A 24,574-nucleotide genomic window follows, 5' to 3' on the forward strand; every position below is an offset into this window, starting at 1 on the left:
AACGTAAACGGTCATCTAACTTCCTTTTTCCGCCTGTCTCGTGGTGTCCGGCAGGGTTGCCCCCGGTCGCCACTTCTGTATGTCCTGGTTGCCGAGATGTTTGCCGTGAATCTCCGTTCCAACCCTCGCATTCAGGGCATCTCTTTCCCCGAAGTCGGTTCAGTCTCTCCCATTGTCCAATACGCAGACGACACGTCGCTGGTGCTCTCCTCCGACGATTCCATGAAGGCTGCGTTTGAGGCTTTTGCCTTATTGGAAAATGCGTCTGGCTCCAAGCTTCACCTGGCCAAGTCCAAGGGCCTTTGGCTTGGGGGCTGGAGCGGTCGCTCCGATCCCCCTGTCATGCTTGATTGGTCTTCCTCCAGGTTGAAGGTTCTTGGCATCTTTACTGGCCCTGGGAACCTTGAAGAAGTCAACTGGCGTCCCCGGATTGATGCGGTGGACCATGTTCTCAAATCTTGGCGTTCTCGTTCCCTATCCTTTCGTGGCAAGGCCCTTGTTTTTAATGCCCTTCCGCTTTTCCGGGTCTGGTATGTAGCCTCCCTCATCCATATGCCGGCCTGGATGTGCAAGGAGCTCTCCTTTCTGGCTTTCTCCTTCTTCTGGTCCGGCAAGCGGGAACTTGTTTCTCGCTCTGCTGTGACCCAGTCCCCTGTCTTTGGTGGTTTCTCCGTTGTCGATGTTCGTTTTAAAGTCTATGCTCTTCTTGGCCAGTGGGTGAAGAGATTTGTCTCCTCGCCCTCTAGCTGGTGCGTCTCCTTGTCTTCCTGTTTTTGTGTCGCGTTTTGGTGTCTATCCTCTAGATATCTTTTCCCGCCCTTTCTCGTTTGACGCCAGGGCCTTTCCACCTTTCTACCATTCTCTATTACTAGCCTGGGGGAGCCTTAATGGCTCCTTTTCCCACTCGTATCAAACTCTTGTATATGGTTCGTCTACTCCCCTTGTTTGTGCTCCTGCCTTAAACATGTCTACTAGTCTCTGTTATCGTTACCTACTTTCTGAGAACATGGTCCCGCCGCATCGCGTGGAGAAGTTTAACATTATCTATGGGAATCTGGACTGGCCTGACACGTGGCGCTCCCTATCCCTCTTCCATCTTGATCGTCAGGTCACTGACCTTAATTGGAAGATTGCACACGACGTCTTGTACACTGCACAGCGTCTGGCCTCCTTCGGCTTATCTGTACCTTTACCTTGCTTCTGTGGTGCCCCGGTGGAAACACCGGAACACCTTTTCTTTTATTGCCCCCTTGCTCAAAGCGTTCTTTCTTGGCTACAGTCGTTACTGTTTGGTTTCTCTTCCATGTGTCCTGTTCTCCTTCTTCGTCACGTCCTCTTTGGCCTCAACTCTAATGAGTTGAGGGCCATCCCTTGTGTTTTCGTCTATCTCCTCAATCTCTGTAAATTCTTTGTCTGGCAATCTCGTAATGACTTTTGCTTCCGTTATTCCAGGCCTGGCGCTGTGGACGTCATCGCTCGCGTGAAGACCCGCCTGAGGTTTCATCTTAAAATCTTCTTCAGGCGCTTCACGTCGACCCGACGTCGTTGCTTCTTCCATCGGCAGTGGGGTGCCCGTGGCACTGTAGCCTCAGTGGTCAACTACACTCTTGTCTTTACCATCTAGCCTCGCTTGCTGGAGCGGTGTGTGAATTTTTCTGTTTGAATGGGTGTGTCTCTGTACTGCTCGTGGTGGGTCTCCTTCATTGGTGTACTACACAGTAGCCCTTTGTCGGTCTCGCTTGCTTGAGTGATGTGTGGATTTTTTTTTTTGCTTGAGCGAGTGTGTCTGTGTGCTGCTTATGCTGGGTCTCCTTCATTGGTGCACTGCACAGTAGCCCTTTGTTAGTTTCCGTTTCGTAACCCATGTGCTGGGTCTCCTTCGTTGGTGTACTGCACTGGGCTTGTATCGTTCTGTCGTTTTAGTTTTTTGTCTTTTACTCTTATTGTTTGTTCTTTTGCGAGTGTGTGTTCAATTTTTGTTTCCAATGAGGTGGGGTTCGATTCCCCAGCGATTTTGGCGATTGGTGTCCCTCGTTTGTTGCGGTCCCAACCCTAAGGCCTTGCACTCTAGCCATGGGTTGGAGTAGACGTTATGGTCGGCAGGCATCGCACCGCCCTCACGGGAGCCTGACCGTCCGCTTCAAACATAAAAAAAACCTACGCTGGGACTATTCAATTTCGGGTAATGACCCATTTAAAGAAGTTGATTTCTTTTTAAGCAAGGAAGGTGCCGACAAATACATTGGGTATGCAACTAACAGTGTGATCACAGTCTCACCTAATGTTCCCTCACGGGATCGTTTTTCGATCGAACGGCCAGCCACTTTGATAATCCACTATGTAAGTGCTTCTGATACTGGGACGTATATTTTAGGAGTTAAGCTGCAGTCAGCGAAAAGAACCTACGGCTTAATCGACCTAGATTTTCTCGGTAAGCCGATGTAATTATACATGATGTTTGGTGTGCAAAACGGTCCTAATACTGTGAAACCTCTATTAAGTGGATCCCCAGTCAAGCATACACCTTCTTTTAAGACTAAGCCGGGTTTTACATTTCTCTTAAAAATGAACTCCTATTCAGTGAATACCTTTATTGAGCGGACGTAGACACCATTAAGTGGACGTAGACACTAAAATTAAGAGTTTCCACTTCCGAATAAAGAACATGAAAAACGAGCCCAAAGATGAGCAGTTAGCTCGTAAATTCCCCTACGGGATTTCTCCACGGACGAGATTATGACACCATGATTTATAAACTATTATTTGAAAATGCTTTTCTCTGAATAACTCAGACGCTTTTGGAGATTTGATTTTTTGAAAATAAATTTACTCGGATAAAATTAAAAACGATTTTTTTCGGCCTCTACTAAGTAACCTTCCTAGTTGATCACTCCTTTGTAAGTTAACCGTAATTATATAAAGTAACTAAATCTTCTAGTCTAGGTTGAATTGCATCTTGACTGGTTTTAAATATAAAAATACTGTAGATTGTTGACAGGTTGTTTAAACAAATCCTCTTTAATATGAACTTGTCATCTCCAAAGTGACTTCACCCAATTCCTACTGGCAACCACTCACTCTTTTACACCTTATAGTTCTTCGTCGGTGTTGAACTCTTGTTTGACGGTTGGTTTTTTTGTTTTCATTTTTACCTCAAAGGGCCGTTTCTCCTATTGGCGAGCAACCACGTAAAAATAACCATTGACGATGAGTGGACATGTGTGGCAGACACGTAGGATAGACCTTTTCCTGATTAAGAGCTAAAAATTCACTTGTTACTTTGCCAATGAGCAAATACAGATGTCGAGTAATCACCAGCTTATCATATGCACTAATGACGCAGTAATTTGGTTTTTCTTTTACTAAGCTGATGACTAAGCTGAAAATGTAAATCGGCCGCCGTAAAGGTTTAAAAGCTGACGTTTCGAGCCTTAGCCCTTAGTCAAAGTGAATTGAGGAATTCTGAATCACGGTGTGTGTTTATGTGCAGAAAGTGGGGCTATACTATTGATGGCAACATGGTGAGGAGAAAAGGAAGAATAAATTAGTAGAGGAAAGAGGGTTCGTTGATACCAATGGGATTAAGAGGGCCGATTTGAAAGATAAACCTTTTTTCAAGAGTTTTGCGGCTTTCCGAGCTACCTAAGGTAAGGAAAGGCCGCAGACCGCTATATGTTGCTTAGAATAATTAGGTAGATTAAAGTGTTCAGCGACTGGTTTTGGTGTATCCTTGTCCTTCCTTTCTTCCGTCGCTAAGGTGCTCTCGGAATCGGTCACCTTGTCGTCTTCCTGTTTCGCCAATGTATATCTTTTTGCAACAAGTGCAAGTTATGCAATAAATTACACTGATGGAGGTGCACGTGAAGCGATCAGTCATCTTGATGGATCGTTCAGGTCCCGACATTTTCTGAACATTGTTAATGAAGGGAAAAATTTTGCATCGTGCGAGAGCACAATTAAAAATTGCGGGTTGTTCATTAACTTCAAGTGAACTTCTGACCAGAGAGAGTTGACTGCGGTTACAAATTGAGTTGGCTCCTCTCTGGCACTCTGGCAAGGGAGGTAGCGCCGATACAGTCGTCAATGTAGCGACCGTGGAGCCCAGATTTGGGGCCGTTGTATTGACTGAAAAATTGGTGTTCGACTAAACCTACAAAAAGGATTGCCACAGCTGAGTCCCATTTTCGTACCCATGGCTGCGGCATTAGTTTGTTTGAAACAGTTGTCTCCGAATGAAAAACAATTGAGAGTAAGCGCTAGTTCGGTTAGGCGAAGTAGTGTTTCAGAACTAGGTTCTTTAACTATGCGTTTATCACACAAATGTTTTAGGGCCAGATGACCTCCGTCATTGGGAATAACAGTATAAAGAGATGACAGTCAACCAATCAAAACAGATTGGACAAGTACCACAAGCCTTCCATGAAAATTCAGAAGCGCTCCGCTTTGGTTTCATTACAATAACTACTTGGTTGTTCTATTGGATAAAACTGACTTCCACACTGTCTGGTTTCATTTTATCCATCTTTTTTTCAGCATGATGCTCTTTCGTGGTCTGAATGGTACAATGCCACGATCATGCTCCGCAGAGAAAAATGCTCCCTGCCAAAGGTAAAGTATGTAAAAGGTGCAAGAAAAGGAATCATTTTGAAAAAGGTGATGATAATAATATATATAACAACAAACATATGAAACATATGTGTGAACTGCGGTTATGAGACGTATATGAGAACGATCCTTCGCAGTAAAGCACTATTTGAGCAATAGTGAAAATCAGACCTGAAAAAAATTTCAGGCCTGTACGGGATTCGAACCACTGACCTCTGCGATACTAGTGCAGCGCTCTACCAATTGAGCTAACAAGCCAACTGGGAGCAGGCCATCAAATTAATTCGATATAAACCCGTAGATGATAAATCAAACAACAACAAACATATGAAACATGTGTGTGAACTGCGGTTATGAGACGTATATGAGAACGATCCTTCGCAGTAAAGCACTATTTGAGCAATAGTGAAAATCAGACCTGAAAAAAATTTCAGGCCTGTACGGGATTCGAACCACTGACCTCTGCGATACTAGTGCAGCGCTCTACCAATTGAGCTAACAAGCCAACTGGGAGCAGGCCATCAAATTAATTCGATATAAACCCGTAGATCATAAATCATCTACGGGTTTATATCGAATTAATTTGATGGCCTGCTCCCAGTTGGCTTGTTAGCTCAATTGGTAGAGCGCTGCACTAGTATCGCAGAGGTCAGTGGTTCGAATCCCGTACAGGCCTGAAATTTTTTTCAGGTCTGATTTTCACTATTGCTCAAATAGTGCTTTACTGCGAAGGATCGTTCTCATATACGAATAATATATATAATAATATAGATCAATTTCTATAGCGCATTTCCATGTAAATGCTCTAATGCGCTTTACAACACTGTGCGGGGGACTTTTCCAGACTGCCGGCGGCAGTTTACAATTAATAAAGGAGAAATTTTTACAGATGCCCCCTCCCCCCCTTCCCAGTAAACAGGCCAGACCACATCACAGTAATCTCGTGATGTGGGTTCTTTAACGTCCCTTGCCGAAATTAACTAATTGATAGGTGCAGGAGACGGGACCTCCGGCTTTACGTCCTATCCGAGAAGACGAAGCAATGTGAGTGAAGCGTCTTGCTTAAGGACACAACGTCAAGCCCCAGCCAGGACTTGAACCCGGGCCATCTGACCTAGAGTCCAGCGCACTGACCACGATGCTATGGTTTATGCCATTGACAGCGATGAAGACCTTGAAGAGATCAGTGTTGTAAGGATTCAAGCTATGATAAGATAAAGCCGTGTTTGCTAAAATATTGGTCCAGCAGAAGCCTGTAAGATTCCAAGTTGACCGTGGATCTAGTGCTAATATTTTGCCGTACAAGCATGTGGGAAATATGGATTTGCCCCTTGTCCCAATCCCCTGCGTAATGTTTTGAACGAAGGTATGTATCACACAGGACGACCCAAAGTTAGCACACCAACCACATTGGAATCACATGTAAAAATTACGTTATTCCCAGCATGTTTAGCTACATGATGAAAGGCGTGTCACGCTACCGTGTAACGCTAAAGACTACACCCTGTTATGTGGAATGGCACCAAGGTCAAGCTTGTGGGGACATATGCTCTGCCAGTTGTAAGTCCCCGAATCAATATCAAGTACAAAGTAAGGTTGCTGGTCGTGAAGGAAAATCTAATTCCGCTTCTGGGTTGAAACGCCACCGAGAAAATGGGTTTGCTAACCGTGCATAAGGAGACCTTTGTGAGTGTTGTGAAGAATTTGGAAGATGATCTGATCATGAAATACGTAGATGTGTTTGATGACGGCCTTGGCAAGCTGCCTGGCAAGGTTCATCTACAAGGCTTCCCAAATGGTAATTCTCCCAGCAAGGAAACTGCCTGTCTCAGTCACAGAGAAATTTAAGGCAGAACTTCAAAGGTTGCAGAATCTCGAGGTACTTGATGGGTCAGCCAGTTCGTTGTCGCTGCTAACAAGTCTGGTGAGTTACGGGTTTGCATTGATCCTAAGGCGTTCAATACTGCACTGAAGAGGGTTAGATACCAGATTCTCTTTATTGACGATTCGCTGCCCGATTTTGCAGGGGCTCGAGTGTTTACTAAAGTTGATCTTATATCTGCTTTTCGGCATTTGGTACAGGACGATGAGTCTAGTCTATTGACAACTTTAGGCACTCCTCATGGGAGATATCACATGCCTCGTTTGTCGTTTGGCTCGTGAGTCATGTGAAATTTTACACCAAGAGTTGCTGGGTATTTCAAGTGTCAAATGCTTCGCCGATGGTGTGCTTATTTATGGAAAAGATGATACAGATCAAATGCAATTGCAACCTGGGAGTCTATCTTTTTGTCGAGGGTAGAGGGTCGAGGGTTTCATGTCGAGGGCGAAGGCAGAATGTCCAGGGTCGAGGGTACCTTTTTTTCCCCGTGTTCTTAAACTAATTTCAAGATACATAACATTTCAAAAATAAGACAGTCAAATTTGTCCTGACATTTTCTTAAGATTCTTTGTGTTCCTCAATTCGTTGGTGAAGGTGTCGGCACGTGTAGCCGACATAGCCTGCATCGCGCAGGCGACACTGAAATTAATACATCACGCATTGCTGACTTGCAACAGGCAGCTTGTCTTCTCTGACCTTAATTTCTTCCTTTATCTCTCTACTAGTGTAAACCGGGATAATATCTCCATTGATCTTCCGACTGAGGTCAGAAAGCTGTCTACGTACTACGTTCGCAGATTTCAAATCTTTGAAGGGCAACGTACACGATTCTGATTGGGGCTTCTCTTTTATCAGACACTTGCGAACGTGAATCTTCGGACACTTGACTCACTGAATTGGCGGATGGTAGACTACACAAGATCGGTGAATGAATTGAGGAGCACAAAGGATCGGCAATCGAAAACCACCTCAGAGGGCAGCATCATATGGAGTCAGACGACACAGCACAAAGACTTAGAATATTAAGAAAGTGTCAGAACAAATTTGACTGTCTTATTTTTGGAATATTTTTTATCACAGAACTCAAACCAAAACTAAACATACAGTACGATTCAATTCGCGCCAAATTGGGTGTTTAGAGTAGTTGTTGTTATCATTGTTCTATTGTTTTTACCACAAATATTTTTAGCACTTTCTTACATATTTTATCACGTTGTAGCGTCCGCCACATTTTTACTCATTTCAACTTTTTCTACATTTTCAAGCGATTTTGGAAAACTTTTACTCACTTGAAAATGACATCGGAGAGGTCGAAATGTCTTGCTTTTTTATTGCTAATTTTAATATCGAAATCGATCTCGAAGAAATTACTTGTCAAGTTTTCTTAATTGATAAAGAAAAATTAAACCGAATTTAACTAAAATAACTAAAGAAAAAAAAAACTATTTTTTAAGATACGGATTGCACGTGGACATTAGATCTTTTTAGACGTAGATATCGCCCCGAAAAATAGCGAGTAGGGAGGGGTGAAATAGTAAGTGAATAGCACATGGACATCCCAGTTCGTTTTGAAAAACCTGATCAGTTTTAAAAAAAATTAATTAAGAACCCAGAGAAAGCACATATTCAATCATATATCTGGTTAGAATTCTCGGTTACTGTAACATCACAAAGCGAAGAAATGTGACAAAAAAGCGAAGAAAAAGCGCAATGTCTTTATAAATGGTTTCACAACATGGGGTGCAATGCAGCTGCCAAAGGAACTCTCCTGACATGTCCAAGCTCCAGACAATAAAACTTCCCGGCCAGAATCGTTTCATTTATGACTTTTACGTTTTGCCGACGAAAAATATCGGCACGCAACAACAGCCATCATAGTTCCACTTCGCAGGTTTCGTGGGATTTTACGCAAGAAGTGATTGGCCCCGACACGGGAAAATCTGAAAACAAACTTAAGGGGGCGCGAGGAATACCTGGTCACGATTTCCGGTGTCGGTGATTAACTCCTTTGTTTGCGAAACAGATAAAATCGATTTTTGCGCTTTCTCATATTACATGATAGTACAGCAGTGTTTTTGCTCGATTCGAGAATATGGATTCCTCTTCGAAATGGTTCACTGATGCGGTGAGAGGATAGGAGACAAAATGTTGGTCGAGGAAGTACCAGATAGAGGACAAAGAGGAGGCAATGTTAATTACCATCGAAAAATCACACGAAATTGTAAAGGTAACTGTTGTCTCTTTGCTGCTTCGTGTGTTATTTAAGGGAAAATCCAGAGAAGGGCAATCTTTTTGTCTAACAATGACTTTTTCAGTCTGTTCATAAAAGATAACAACATAATATGTGACCTCTGTTTGTATAGGTGGATAGTTCAGGCGATGAAGAACCAACTCCGGGATTCTGCCGTAAGTAAGTATAAAAAGGAGGACAAGCATGTTCGGGTAAGTGTCTTCAGTCTGGCTGCGTTTTAAAATATCTTGTGCAAGTTTGCACGCATCTTTCAGTGAAACAGCACAAGTCATATACGAAGTGTGTGTGGGAAATTTGCGGTTGTATTCGTTGTTATGCAGAAGTAACCGCTGTCTGTTGTTCTTAGGGATGTTTTTACTATAAAATGTTCTTATCGTTGTCAAAATCGTACTTGACGGAACTTGAATTGTCTAATCAGACCGTTCACGCGAAAAACTAAAGCTTGCGCTTCGATCAAGATCGTGAAAATACGAGCACGTGAGAGAGATTTATTTTCACGGGTGACAAAAATCAAACTTAACTTTCTTTTGCGCTCTCGCAGCGCGCGCTTGTAATTTTGCAAAACAGAAACCGTCTATGAAAAAAAATTACGCGTGAAAAACCACATTTGATAAGCACCACAACATTCACACAAAAATCGGCTTAAACACACAACTAAAACAAGGCAAGCTGATTTTTAGTCATATCTCTTCATGTTCATAGTTTACAGAAACAATGGTTTTTTTTTCGTATAAACCCTTATAATTCGAAAGTTACATAACAGTGGTGACACTCATATTTCGAGCTTAGGCTACCCGTGATTTATATCTCAATGTACGGGATAGCACACGAAGGGCCTCGCGCGTCAATTTTCCCCTTACCCACCTTCTAAACGCCTGCTACGGACGGGATTTTTCGAAAACGCATGTACTGCGCTTATTAAAAGTGTTTGTGCTCTTTGTCATTGCCTGGCTACGTTTTAAGCATGATGTTTATCCTCTTTGACAGAGAAAAATAAGAAGCTTTGAATCTTGGGAGAAGGAGTTTTGCCCTGGGAAGCCCCAACTTCCGATACGTATGTATGTATGTATTGACGAATATTTATAAAGGGTAGCCCAGTTTAGCAGATAGCTAGTTTAAATGGGGCCCTGTGAACACCCACCCATCCCACCCCTGGGGAGGACATTCACCACACAGTAATCTCGTGCGTGGGAAATTAACGTCTCCTACCCCTAACCCTGCAGGAGACGGGGCCTGCGGTTATTTTAAGACCATGAGTATTGGTCCGGCCGGTGCTCGAACCCTCGATCTCCCGCACAACACAATCCGGTGCTCTAACCAATTGAGCTAACCGGGTAATACATGTAAATTTTGGCTAATAATATTTGTTTGCTTAAATGGGCGGCAAGTGAAAAAAAACAGAACGAAAGGCAATTTGATAGTTTACATTGGCGTTGAGTCCTAACTGCTTTTTGCACTTATTCCTTATCCTTTGATCTTAAAAATAAGGAGGCACAGCCGTCCATGTGCGACGCCGTTGACCTGACAATCCTGCTGGTCAAGACCAAAGTTTCAGTAAGGTAATATCGGTTAAAATAGATAATTTTCCTTATAAACCCATTCGTACTGTGAAGCTAGTCGAACCGTTTTCTGGTCATAATTCGGCACAAAAAACTTCCCAAAATGTTGTTTACAAGTCGAGCCGATGCCAAATTATATTACAGCCTTCGAAGTACGCGCGTGCACGCAGGTACAAAAAGTGACACTGTCCCTTTTACCTTTTGTTTTCTCCTCATTGTTTCTTTTCGTGCTCATTCTGGGCTTCATTTCGGCGGAAAAAGTTTTCTTCAAAACTCCCGAGGAGTTAGAAGTACTTGTAACGTGAGTTGTTGAACAGGATTTATTATAAGAATTTTCCTTAAAATTAAATTTCTTTTTCAGATTTTAGCTTGTTTGACCGATTTGCGTTCATTTGTATACGGTTTGAAATGTCTGTTTTCTCTGCACAAGTTAGGCGACACAATTGTCTATGAGGGTTAAATTTGATGACGTCCATGTGGTACAAGGGACGTGGTTCCGCACGGGCGGATATGGGGGGTTGGGGTGAGAGGCCCTTAAGTGCATAGAAACCTGCATTGACCGGACACCCTGTATTAAAGCGGACACGGTAATACAATTTTTCCGATACTAACTGTTGTCTTGTGCCTCGTAGTGATTTCCTTGTCATTGCTTTCATCTCATCCTTTAGTATCAAGTCCGCTCATCAGTCAAAAGAAAAGGAAGACACGTAGAGGATAAGAAAAGGAAGTCAAAGGTGATAGTTACATTCGATTATGCTGTTGTATCCAATGCTAGTTATATATTTCTTGATGCCGTCACCGGTTCAAACGTTTGCATCTCCGACTTCGACACCGACTCTGAGCAGTTGTACAAACCCACTTTCCCTATTCGAAGATACGAAAAAATTCTTCTTCTTCTTCCTCTTCTTCTTGTTGTTATCATCATTATTATTATCATCATGAAAAGCTGTCTTCAAAATTTAATCATGTATGCATGAATTAACGTGTATGCAGTAAAGAACAGTAAAAGCGGCAGCCTGAAAAATCTATAAGGCGGAATCAAAGAGAAAAACCTTAGAAATCGTCCACTATCGTTTTCGCCCATCTGGAATTTTCGACTTTAGACAGACGACCTGCGAGGGGTACATGACAAGCACCCAGAGGCGGCCGATATTGTAGAGGAGAGCCTGCTGCACGGACCAGTTGATTATACTCCACCAAACGTGTATGATCTCACAGATGACGAAATTATTTACAACTCAGCAAGCAAGACCAAGGGCTCTGCAGGGCCATCTGGAATGGACTCAGAGCTTTATAGGAGAATCCTGTGCTCTTAGAGAAGAGATAGCGGTGTTTAGGAGAGATCTGCTCAAGAAATATTACCACCCATCTTTACTCGAACCCTTTACATCTTGCAGGCTTATCCCGCTCGACAAGAACCCTGGAATCAGACCATTCGGTGTTGGAGAGGTCCTGAGGCGAATAGAGGGAAAAAAGTCAGTGGTTTCTTAAAGAAGGAAATAAAAGAAGCGGCAGGTCCCCTACAAGTTTATGCTGGTCATAATGCAGGAGCAGAGGCTGCGATACATACAATGAGTCATGTGTTTGAAGAAGAAGGAACGAATGGAATTCTACTGATCGATGTAAGTAACGCCTTTAATCAAATGAACAGGTCAGCGGCTTTGCAAAATATCCAGATCACATGAAAAGAAATGACGCTCTATGTAATTAACACCCATAGAAGCTTATCTAGACTGTTTATCTATGGTGGAGGTGAAATACTTTCACAAGAAAACACTACGCAGCGGGATCCCTAGCGATGCCATGTTACTCTGTCAATAGACCTTTAATGACTCAGAGTCTGAGGGTAAACTGGCCGATAGTTAAACAGGTGTGGTTTGTAGACGACTCTGCCGGAGGAGGGAGAATCGCTCAGTTGTACGACAGGTACAAGAAATTGAGTAAAGAGGGAGAAAAGTATGGATATCTCGTAAACAGGCCAAAGAACTGGCTGATTGTTTAGTCTGAGGCACTTGCAGATGCAAGGAGGGTGTTTGGTGAAGAGAAAATTCGCATAGGGAAAGAGGCAATCGAACGGCTCTCCGAAATTGCAAAGAGTCAGCCTCAGACAGCGTACGTTGCCTTCACAAAAGAGAACAAGTCAAAGTTCACAAATATCAAAATAATAGAGGAAGGAGGAGATACACAAGCTATTTGCATAAGATCATTGTCAAGGCAATTGAAAAGTGTGGCAGCAGAGTAAGCAAATGTGCGCTTTTCAGAATTAGACGTGGGTAGGGAACTTGAAGACTAAAAGCGCAAGCTCTGGTGCGCTAACCAGTTGGACCAACGGAAGACAATAAATTGAATTTGCGTTTAAGACAAAAAGGAGCATCAGGATTATTGAGGATAGTAAATAAAAGTACAAGTTTTCTTACTTTTATGAGGTCGAAGATAGGAAGCCATTTGAGTTGGAAAATAACCTTACAGATGATTGAGTGAAGTCGGCATCAAGGAGCAATCTAGCTGCACGTTTTTCAAGACGAATAAGACGAGACAATAAATAACTCGAACAATTGCCCCATGCACTCGAACAATAGACCACCTTCATAAATGGCGGCCGAATTAATATTCTTTTGTTTGAATTTAAATTAGCCTTTCTGGCGTCGCTTTTCAGTACAAAATTTAAAAGAATACATTATCTAAAGCGAGGCCAGAAAGGCTAATTTAAATTTAAACAAAAGAATATTAATCCAGCAGCCATTTACGAAAGTGGTCAATAGATAAGGTGGTTATGAATACAAGAATTGAAGAAACGTAGAGCACAGTGATGACTGAGAATCGGTTTGATCCTTCTCATGAGAGACAATCTACTGTTTACAATTGAACATATATTATCAATGTGTTTCTCCCATGTAAGATGGCAATCAAGAGTAATGCCAAGATGTTTAGCATGCTGAACTTGTTCGATTAACTTCCCATTAATCATGACATTAATAGAATGTTCATTTAGACGATGAAATTTCTGTTGAGTCGTAATAAAGATAGATTTAGTTTTAGACGTGTTGAGGGCCATGTCGTTGAAATTAGCCCAGGCAAACACGCCAGAAGCGTCACGATTAAGGCGAGCATAAAACTCGTGGATAGTAGAACTAGATTGAGTTATGGAAGTATCATCAGCAAACATAGTAAGAGTAGTGTTCTGTGGGAGAAATAAAGGGAGGTCATTGATGAATAATAGAAAGAAAAGAGGACCAAGAATGCTTCCTTGTGGAACACCGATAGATACAGGCAGAGGGTCAGATAGTGTACCCTTAAAGTTAGTACAATGAAAACGGTCAGAGAGATAAGAAGCAAACCACTGAACAGTGGAGGATAAACAGCCATAGATTTAAGTTTTGGAAGAAGAATGCTATAGACCACTTTCATAAATGGCGGCCGGATTAATATTCTTTTGTTTAAATTTAAATTAGCCCTTCTGGCCTCGTTCTCTAGTACAAAATTCAAAAGAAGACATTATCTCAAGCGAGGCCAGAAGGGCTAATTTAAATTTAAACAGAAGAATATTAATCCGGCAGCCATTTATGAAAATGGTCTATGATTTAGGAGGTCGCACGCCTTTTTAAGATCGACTAGCAAGAGCCCATTTAGGACTCCGGTGTCCCTACTGTTGAGGAGGCAATCGATAAGATCAGTAACAGCAAGCTCGCAGGAGCGAGACTTTCTGAAGCCAAACTGGGAATCATAAAGCAGGTTATTTTCAGTAAGAAAGGTATAAAATGAAATGTGGACATGGCGTTCAAGAATCTTTGAGAGAATAGAAACGGAACAGAAATGGGTCGATAGTTAGAGCGGTCAAATAGACAACCGTCTTTAAATAGAGGCGATACTTTAGCCTTTTTCCAAACATCAGGAAAAGAACCAGATGAGAGGCTAAGATTAAAAGATTATTGTTAGAGAAGAGCTAATAGAAGGAGCCGATAATTTCAGAAAATATCCACTAAGACCATCTAAGCCTACGGCTTTTCCAGTACGTAGATGACGAAGACTATCAAGAACAAAGACAGATGTAATTGGAGGTATGGTAAAAGAAACCCCCAGTGGAAGTTTGGATCTAAAAAAGTCCTTCAGGTAACCCCAAGTGGGAGTCGTACTTGCGTTTTTGTTAAGTGCAACTGAGGAGGCAATATTGACAAAATGAGCATTGAACAAGTTCGCAATATCAATATGACTATCATAAATTATTCCATCAACCAACAGATGGCTTGGAAGATTGGAACCAAGGTATCTATATCCCAAGGTATCTATATCTCCAAGGTATCTATATTCAAAGTTTACGTGGCGTGATTCTGCTTATGACCTCAGGGACTCTGAAAATAAGCTTAATGTTCCACTACCGCGCACTAATTATTACAGAAAAAGCTTTAGCTACAATGGCGCCACATTATGGAACAGTTTACCACGCGACATAAGGAACACAGGGTCTCTGGGGTTATTTAAAGATCAAAGACATTCTTTAAGTCTAATGCACGGCATTCACGGAAAACAACTTTAGTGTTATAGTATGTAGTTTTAATTTTAAATATCTTGGCGTATGTGATATGTATTTTTATAGGCTGATGAATTGATCGTGTTTAAATAAAGATTAAATAAATAAAACAAAATAAATAAAATAAATAAATAAATGAACATTGAGTAGGAGTCAAGTTGCGGATTATTCTCTGTAAGTTTTTAGGGTTACCAAGATTGCAATTCATGGAGTTACGATAGAAATCACGTTTAGCTTTCCTTATTTAATGGACAACTTGATTGCGCGCCAAACGATACTCTCGCCAATGTACTTCGGTATTATGCCGAACTGCTTGTCTATGTAAATGATTACGCTGTTTGATCGCAGAACTTATTGACAGAAGCAGAAATGTAAAATGCGAGTAAATACTGCTGTTCTCGCTTTTTTGAGTAGGCGGCGTTTCATATGCTGACTCTTGGTAAATTTCTTATTAGTGGTGGCTCAACCCGTGATATTGACGCTGCAAAAACAAGCAACACCAACCCGGACGATGAAGACAGCGAAATTGGCGGGAAGAAGCAAAGGAAAATTACAGTTATGATGTGGGCAGGTGTAGAAGCGGAAACAGAAGGGCGAATTCCTGAGGGCATTGATTACCTAAAGGTTTATCATATAAAGAGCTACTGTAGCTCAGCCACCCTCCAAGGTGACAGGAAATAGAAAAAATATTACCCAACGGACTGGAAAGACCATGGACGTACGCGTTACGCCGACTGCAGTGGCTCCTATAAATTCACTAAGGAACGTTGTACTTTTTAGGGAAAATATGGTGTAATAAAGACAACCCAATTCGAAAAGAAGAGGTGCGTAAATGTTGCAAAAAGGACTCGATTGCTCGCCTTAAATCGCACGACTCGTCTTTGTTAAAGTCGGCACGTCATACCAGACGTCCATTTGCAAGATATTCTGGAAGACGTTAATTAACGGCGTACGTTTCTTCTTCTGCCTCTATACCGACTCTGAGATTTTATGCCTTTAGGTAACGGCATAATTTCTTTCAGTGGGTAATGTATATGCTGTAGGATTTTACGCCGTTAATTAACGGCATTATTTCCCTCAGTTGGTATATACTGCAGGATTTTACGCCGTTAGCCAACGGCGTAATTTCTTCTAGTCGGTAATATTCATACTGTAGGATTTTACCTCTTTAACTAGTGGAGTTAAATCGTACAGACTGAGTTAGTGGCGTAAAATCTTCCAGTTTTATAGACCGAGATGACAGCATAATTCGCCGTTATCTGATCCTCATCGTCATCATCAGGGCTAAATTCACTCCTGGCGGACGAACCCCTCCATGGAATGATCCCACAGGTCTCTGACTTTAGCCAGTCTCGACCATGCAGGTCCCAGCTGTCTGGTGAGATCATCCCTTTATCGTGTTCTTGGACGACCCTGTTTTCTGGTCCAATCTCTTGGGGTCCACTCCGTTGCTCTAATGGTCCATCTATTATCTGACAGCCGTGCTATGTGACCTGCCCATCTGTGCTTTGCCATCTTGATAGCATTGACGATGTCGCTTACACCAGTTTCTTGTCGAATCCAGGTGTTTTGCATTCGGTCTCGAAGGGTAATGTTCAGTATTATACGTTCCATTTTTCGCTGTGCGACCGCAAGCGTCTCTGCCATAGCTTTGTTCAATGCCCATGTCTCGCACCTGTGAGACATTACGGGTAGAATGTACTCATCGTGTATCTTCCTCTTGATCCTCGTACTTGCCTTGCGGCTTCTCATGATGTTGTCCACTTTTCCAAAGTAATTTGGATATATCAAGAAAGTTGAAATAGTAAATTGGCCACCGTGACAATTACAAAAGCTGACGTTTCGAGCGTTTTTCGAAGGCAGAAAATGGAGCTACGTTATTGGTGGAAACATGGTAACGAGAAAAACACGAAAAATTTATGGAATGAAAAGCGTTCGTTGATCCCTGTGGGATTTAGATTGCCGGTTTGAAAGATGAGCTTTTTTTCAAGAGTTTTACGGCTTTCCGTACGCCTAAGTGTAAGGAAAGACCGCAGATTGCCATGTGTTGCTTAAAATGATTAGGTAAATTAAAATGTCTTGCGACAATTAAATATAAGTAAATTATTTCGTTACCCCCACCAACGCAGCCCCAAACAGTTTCTTTAGAAACTATCAGTCTTTATTCACTTTTCCAAAGGCTGCCCAACCAACTGCAATCCTTCTCTTAATCTCAGGAAGTGGGTCACCATCTCGTGTCAATGTCTTTCCTAAGTAGACATAGCTGTCTGCCTCCTCAATGGTCTTACCAACGACAGTTATTGTTGACTTGTTGACGTGGTCATTGAACATCACTTTAGTCTAGCCTAGATGCATGTTGAGGCCAACTGGTTTGCTTGTCTTATGGATGTCAATAAGCATACTGTTTACTTCCTCTGGTGACTTGGCCAACAAGATGATATCGTCATGGGAGAGGTATTCTCCATAAATGGAGAGGCCTCTACCTTCCCAATCAATTCTCTTTATGATCGCATCCTGAAGACACGATATAAAGAGTTTAGGTGATATGCTGTCACCCTGTCTAGCTCCCCTCTCTAACGTTATTTTATTACTGTCCCTATGTAGTTTTAAAATTGAGGTAGCACCATTGTACAGGTCACGTAAGATAGTGATATAATCCTGATCAACTCCTTGGTTTTCCAGTACCTTGAAAAGCGGTATAAATTCATTGGAGTCTAAGGCCTTCTCGTAGTCTAAAAAGGCAAAACGGAGTGGAATCTTAAGCTCGTTTGCCTTCTCTTGCAGCTGACTTAAATCGTGAATATGGCGAAAATTTATGATATTGTTCCACCGTTTAAGAAAATAAATATCAATCAAATTACAACATTTCAGCACAAAATGGCTTGCTATTCCAAAAAATCGTTTAACACTGAAGTAACTTTATGGATTCCTGAAACTTTGTTGTGGTAAAGCGATCAAACACTTAGTTCCAGTTATTTACACGAAGTCTTACCCAAACCGTGGTTTTACGCAAGTAGTGGCCTTAAGGATCCTCTCTAAGAGGGTTGATTCATACTGTAATTAAATAGGTATCCTTCCAACATTTGCTTTCGGCACTCTTCAGACTAATCACAAAAATAGATTTTCAGAAAAAAGATTGCACTAAATTGAGGATGGCTTGGAAGCGATTTTGTTCTACAACGGCTAAACTTTTGATGCCAACATATGGCATCGCAGCTCAGTTGCTTGTCGCGCCAAAATTATAAATGGGAAGCACATGCAGATTCAAATCCCATCAAAGCCTGAATTTTTTTCAGGCTTCTTTTCTGCAACGACTGCTGCTAGCCCGTAAGGACCGTGGCTTTATTTAAAACACCAAGTAGTTTAATTACATTTTTAAGTCTCAGGATAAGGCGTCGGCTTAAAGAAACGATATTTTGTGAGATAGATAAAATACACCAACACCGGATAGAGACAAACTATTTTTCAAGATAATTTTTAGAGCATTTTTTATCATATCGGGGTAATTTAAAAAGATTACGTCAATGCTTAAAGAAAATTCCAAAACCGAAAGAATAATTATTTAATTACCTGCTAAAGGAGTGAAAGCAATGGAAGCTTAAAAGTACTCATGAGTGGGTTGGACTTCCTACATCAGACGGCAGTCCTAATTCATTCTACGGCTCATTTCTCCATAACATGACTGCTCTTGAGATAATTTCTTCAGAGAGAAGACATCAAACACTGATTTTAAACTTTCCTTAAATTTTCCTCACCAATGGCTGTTTCGAGATAAAATAAAAAGATTGGTCAACTTGCTATTTTAAGAGTTACGATGGGCAAAACTTACACTATCAATTTACGCTTGCACTTAGTTCTTATTGACCGAGCGGGAGGTCTGTAAGGGAGAATCTTGACCGAGGTCGCCAGTACAGACCGAACGCAGTGAGGTCTGTACCAGCGACCGAGGTCAAGATTCTCCCATACAGACCGACCTAGCACGGTTAATAAGATGTTTATTATATGGCTGTGTCTAGAAAGCAACGTAACATTATATTCTATGCAACTTTTTTTTTCTAGACCGGTCTAGATGCTGGTCTAGATTGGAAAATCTAGACCACTTTCAATATTGATTTCAGCCAATCAAATAGCCCATTTCCGAATTACCCTTGGCCTCTTTTTCAAAACGAGCCCGTGCTCAAACATTTTTGGGAAAGTGAGTTTAATTTGCATGTGAATGAAGACTTATTATCATATGAAAGGATGAGCACCAGGACTCGTTTTGAAAATGAGGCCAAGGGTAATTTGGAAATGGACTATTCGTGAATTCGGTAGTTCCCAGTCCTTGTGAGACACAGCCATATAATAATGGACTTAACACGCGCGTCATTGACCAGTTCAAGGTATATTTTGCGGCGACTTAGAGTTAGAGTTTTTAAAGCAACAATTGAAACAAACTTGATAGTTAAAAAGTCCCGAGCGTATGGAAAATTTTTAAATATAGTTCGTGGGAAAATCACGCAATTTTAAACGACACCCACTCAAAACATTACTCGAGTCGTTTCTTTCAAGGTAATAGTTTGCATCTTTGAGTAACAGGCTTAGGGGCGTTATTAGCTACGTCTTCTCTTTCCTGTTCGATGAATTTTTTCAATTTTTCCAATTTTTAAAGAGGAGATAATATGTACACCTAAATGATGCAATAGAAAACATATCGGTAGGTAAGTGTGTTCGTTCAAAACTAAGCTGAAGACCATCCCACCTCTTTGCCTGGTCCATTGATTGAAAAGCATAATATGTGCGCGCCTATTCGCCTGATTACGTGAATACAGGATGCACAGTGCAATGCTGAGGAATCACCTTTAAGGTCAAAACAATCTCTAAAATGCGATAAAAATCACGACTGTTCTGTTATTCTATGAATATAATGGAGGAAAATCCCCTTTTATTGTAGTTGTGACGCACTTTATGATAGGTTGATGCCCTCCTATCTACACGACTAAATCCTCAACGTGTATGGATCGCTTCACGTCGTACGTTTTCATGTTCATTTTATTTTATTTTATTTTATTAGCTTCGCCAAAAAACAAATAAACAGACAACAGAAAGAACGTTGGCAGGGACAACGCAACAGCTGTGGCCAATTACAGCGGGCCCGGACACTAATAAATCAGGAAATATTAAAAAGCACAGTAATACAAGAGAAACAACAGCTACATACAACAAGTTATTGGAAAAGACAAGGGACGAGCACTATTACATTTTAAGCAGATAGACTTGAACGAACGTGGGTCTTCACAATCATAGGAAACAGCTGACGCAGACTTATAATAATTAAGAATAACCGATTTAAAAGTAGCTAAGGTCAATAAGCTCAAATCTAGTTCATCCACTAAATAATTCAAAATTCTACTAGTTCTAATGAGGAAGGACTTTTGGTACGTACTTGTTTTACACTTCTTAATTATGTATTTATCAACATTACTGGTTGAGGATCTAGTACGTCTCCCGTATTTGCGAACTTCAGGTTGGACAGAGGAATTCACGTTAAGAAGGCCGTGTGTCAATTTATAATAAAAGGTTAGATCTAAAAGTTCATGCCAGTAACAAATAGGGATTAGGTTTAGAGTTTGTAAGCGAGACTTATAACTTATATTCGAAAATTACGTAATTTTAAGATAAACTTAGTCGCGCGTCTTTGGGTACGCTCAAGCTTGACAGTGTGCTCGATAGACTGTGGTGCCCAAATTTGGGTGGCGTATTCCAAATGTGGCCAAACTCCAAATTTGGCGTATTCCAAACTAGGGCTAGCTATAGCGTTCGTCTTACTCCGGTTCTAAGTATGAACCTCGTGTTCCTCGTTAAGTATCCAAGAAGTTTAATAGCTTACGAAGATTGTTCGTTTACTTGTTTGTTCCACGTCAGATCCTTACTAATCCAAACGCCCAGGTCTTTTTCTGCAGCATATAATTCAAGTGCGGTGTTGTTGAGTTTATAAGAGGATAAGAAGATCAGCTCTGTTTTCCTTGTAATGTGCTGCGCCTTACACTTAGCTTCGTTAAAAAGGAGACCGGATGATTGAGACCAAGTTGCAAGCTCCTCAAGGTCTTCCTGGAGAGAAGAGGCATCCCCCAAGGTCTTTATCTCCCTGAATATTTTTGTGTCGTCAGCGAACATCAAAACACGACGGCTAGAACTGATGACTTCGGGAAGGTCATTGGCGTATAAGAGGAAGAGGGCTGGAGCGAGAATGGAACCCTGAGGTACTCCAGTGGTAACAGGAAGATCCTCTGAACTGGCGCCGATTACCGTAACGCGTTAGCGTCCACTTGACAAGTAGCAGCGGAACCAGTTAAGTAGGTTTCCACCAAAACCGGCCTGGATTAGCTAATGGACGAGGTGCCTGTGACTGACTTTGTCGAAAGCTTTTGACACATCAAGGTAGATGGTGTCAACCTGGCTGCCACTATCTAAAAGTCAACCAATGAGGTTAAGAGCCTCAAGTAGGTTGGTGACACACGATCTTCCAGTGCGAAAACCATATTGTTTAGGTGATATTACCTGGTAAAGCTAGTCCTCGATGCCATTCAACACACAGTGCTCAAACACCTTGGACACTATCGGGAGTAGAGAGATATGGCGGTAGTTTCCACGTGATCTTTTGCACCCTTTTTGTGGACAGGCACGACGTTAGCTAGTTTCCAGTCACTCGGGAAAGACCCTAGTCACAGTGATTAGTTGAAGATCTTACATATGAAAGGAGCAATCGCTGAGGCAGTCTCTTTGAGCAATTTAGCAGGAATTTCGTCCGGCCCTGTGGCTTTACCGACTTCTAGTGCTTTGAGTGCAGCTAGAACCGTGGACTCATCGGGAGTTAGATCAGATAGAGTAGTGTCCGAACGTATTCACGCTGTCGTCTCCACTGCGCTGTCGATAGTGAATACAGAGGCAAAAAACCTGTTAAACAGGTCAGCCATACCCACAGGTGTATCAGCACTTACTCTTGAAGGATTTTCTGGGGCGGTTGCCATGGAGACATGGACTGGGATGGGACGAGATGTAGAGTTAAGCTTCAAAATTGACCATAAGCGCTTAGGATTGAATCTAAAGCCAATGTCAATGAAGTTGTAAAAGTGAAAAAGTGATCTCGACTTTTACAACTTCGTTTTAAAAGTCGAGATCAAGTCACAAGTCAAAGAAAGCAGTTTCTTTGACTTGTGCCAGCAGAGACTTGAATTTATCCGCCAGGCTGGCGTTCGGATGTGACTTAAGTTTTTGGCCAAATGAGTTCAATTTCTTGATTAGTTTTAAAATGATCCTATCTATCCAAGGAACCGGGTTATGGCCTTTCAATCTCTTAGATCGCACGAAGTCTTTGACAGCAGCTAGAAATAAGTCCTTCCAGCACCGCCAGTCACCATCTATATTGTTATGGCACACAATATAAGAAAGATTGATCGCCTAGAGAGCCTCACTCAAAGCTTCAAGGTCACCATTCGCGTAGTCCTAGACAAATTTGCGAGGGTGTAAGGACGCATTAACAAAAGCATTGCACTCAAACAGGACTACACAATGATCCGTAAAAACACCGGCTCTATCAGGTGACAATACCTCGGTCACTTTGGTGTGTTCTGGGGCACTTGTTATCACTAGATCGAGAATATTGCTACCGCGAGTGGGCGTGCTGCTAATTTGCGTCAAGACGTGGTCGTGTAGCGCCTCGATAAAAGGCAGTTCGTTAGCACCTGAAGCGCTATCCACGGAGTCCTAGGAGATGTTCGGCAAGTTAATGTCACCACAAATTACCATGTTTTGAAACTGATCGCAAACTTGATCTGGAAAAAGGTTAAATCTAGGGTCTGAATCCGGAGGCCAGTAATAAGAACAGAATAAAATCCTCTGATCAGAGACTGTTGTGACCACGACCGAGGCGATGTCTGGATCTTGAAATTCTCGGGCAAGAGGGTACTCGGTAACGGATTTGAAAACACAGGTTTTAACTGCAATCAAAACCCCACCAGCTCGTCGTTTCTCCCGATCATTATAATTTTTGTAGATTAGGTAGCCACTATGAAGCAGCTCAGAACTTTCCACGTCTCTGTTAAGCCAGTTTTTATTAACTAGAACAATATCTAAGTCCTCCGTGTAGACCAAATCCTGGAAGCAGTGCAAATTATATCTTGCAGAGTTCGCGACTCCTTGAGAGTAGTGAATACTTTTTAATCTCCTGGCATTCATAACAAGGCATTTTAAGCTTACCTTGCTCGAAAAGTTTACAGTGCTTGGCCCTGGTTAGGTAGCAATGTCACGGCCCAGAAGAATCAACCCGACTGAGAGTCCACTAAGGCCTGTGAAGTCACGGGAAGAACGAAACTTAGATGTGCGTCCAAGAGTCGAAAGCCGATCAGCTATGTTAGGTTTAAAAATTTTCCAAGCAGAATGCTCAAAGTAAACTGCAGGACCAGCTGCAAGCAAGTTCATCAGTTTCTATTAAAGGATAATTTTAGGAAGACGACTGCGTTGATAAAATGGGCTTTGAATTTGAATATATAAAAATCATGTGTACAGCGGCTTTAAGAAATGTATGAAAGCGATCCTCAGAGTAATGAACACTACTTAAGTAATAATGAAAATAAGGTTCAATACGAACCAACATGATGGCCAGCCGGAGGCTGGGTTGTTAGCTCAGTTGGTAGAGAAATGTACCGGTATCACAGAGGTCATGGGTTCAAATCCTGTGCGGACCTAATTTTTTTTTTCAGATCTCATTTTCACTGCTACGTAAGTAGTGTTCATTACAGGAAGGATCGCCTTGTTGTGGGGGTTTTACCACTCGCTTGGCAAATTAACAAGAGGTACTGAGACTCTGTAATTTTCTTCTTTATTCTCCCAAACTGCTGCTTCTACTACGGCTAGTTTTCTCTCTCTTGTTCCACTGCTTATTTCTACTACTTTCAGCAAGGAGTGCTCCAGTATTAAATACAAAAATCACAGACATGTTTGGGTTAGCTAACCGTGGGAATTTCCAAAACAGGATGTTCAGTGTGGGTAAGACTCAAGGTCAGTTTTACCAACTCAAACATGACCACCTAGCAGACTCGTTATCCTCAACCATAACAAGAGATTAAAATGTCTAGCACGGTAAGTGATGAGCCAAGTTCAAGCACACACTAAAAATAAATGATCAAAACTATACATTCATCAAAATAGCACGTAGCGGCGAAAAGGCGGGACTTAATGAAACAAAAGGTAATCCTAAAAATACTTGAAATATCAATCCTTGAAAACGCTCTACAACAGCTTTTATACAATTGTGCTTTCTTTATCATAATCATGAGGGTGTTAAAAGGGGTTTTAAGGACTAAGGAAACGTGGATATTTGCTTTTAGGAACCAAGGGGCAAGGAAACAGGGACACGGTTGGATTCCTCGGGGAAAGAAGAGTTCTTCGTTTAATTTGCCAATTTTCTCTTTGTAAATACTCTTTACGATAATCTGGCGAAAATCGACTCGCTGGGGCCTGAATTAAGGAAGAAATGTTTTAAAGAAGAGTTCACAATAAAGGGTATCAATCGTGGATCAACGCAATTTGTCAAAGATCGAACCTGGAAAGGTAAGAAATTAAGGAAGAAAATTGAAATAATTTCTCGGTGACATGCTTAGGTAACATGAAACTGATAAGTACTTGCGATGGATATTATCATCCATCCTTTGGAAATTCTATAACCGAGTTCTTCTTTAAAGCTACCATCAAAACGACGAAATCATCAA

At 41.7% G+C, this 24,574-nt stretch overlaps 1 pseudogene; it reads left to right on the forward strand.

Moving 5' to 3' along the window:
* The first annotated feature begins 6,258 nt into the window (after positions 1-6,258).
* On the forward strand, positions 6,259-12,539 carry LOC148726858 (uncharacterized; annotated as a pseudogene).
* The last annotated feature ends 12,035 nt before the right edge of the window (positions 12,540-24,574 follow it).

The sequence above is a fragment of the Stylophora pistillata genome, chromosome 7 (genome assembly GCF_964205215.1).
Source record: "Stylophora pistillata chromosome 7, jaStyPist1.2, whole genome shotgun sequence".
In the NCBI taxonomy this organism is placed as follows: domain Eukaryota; kingdom Metazoa; phylum Cnidaria; class Anthozoa; order Scleractinia; family Pocilloporidae; genus Stylophora; species Stylophora pistillata.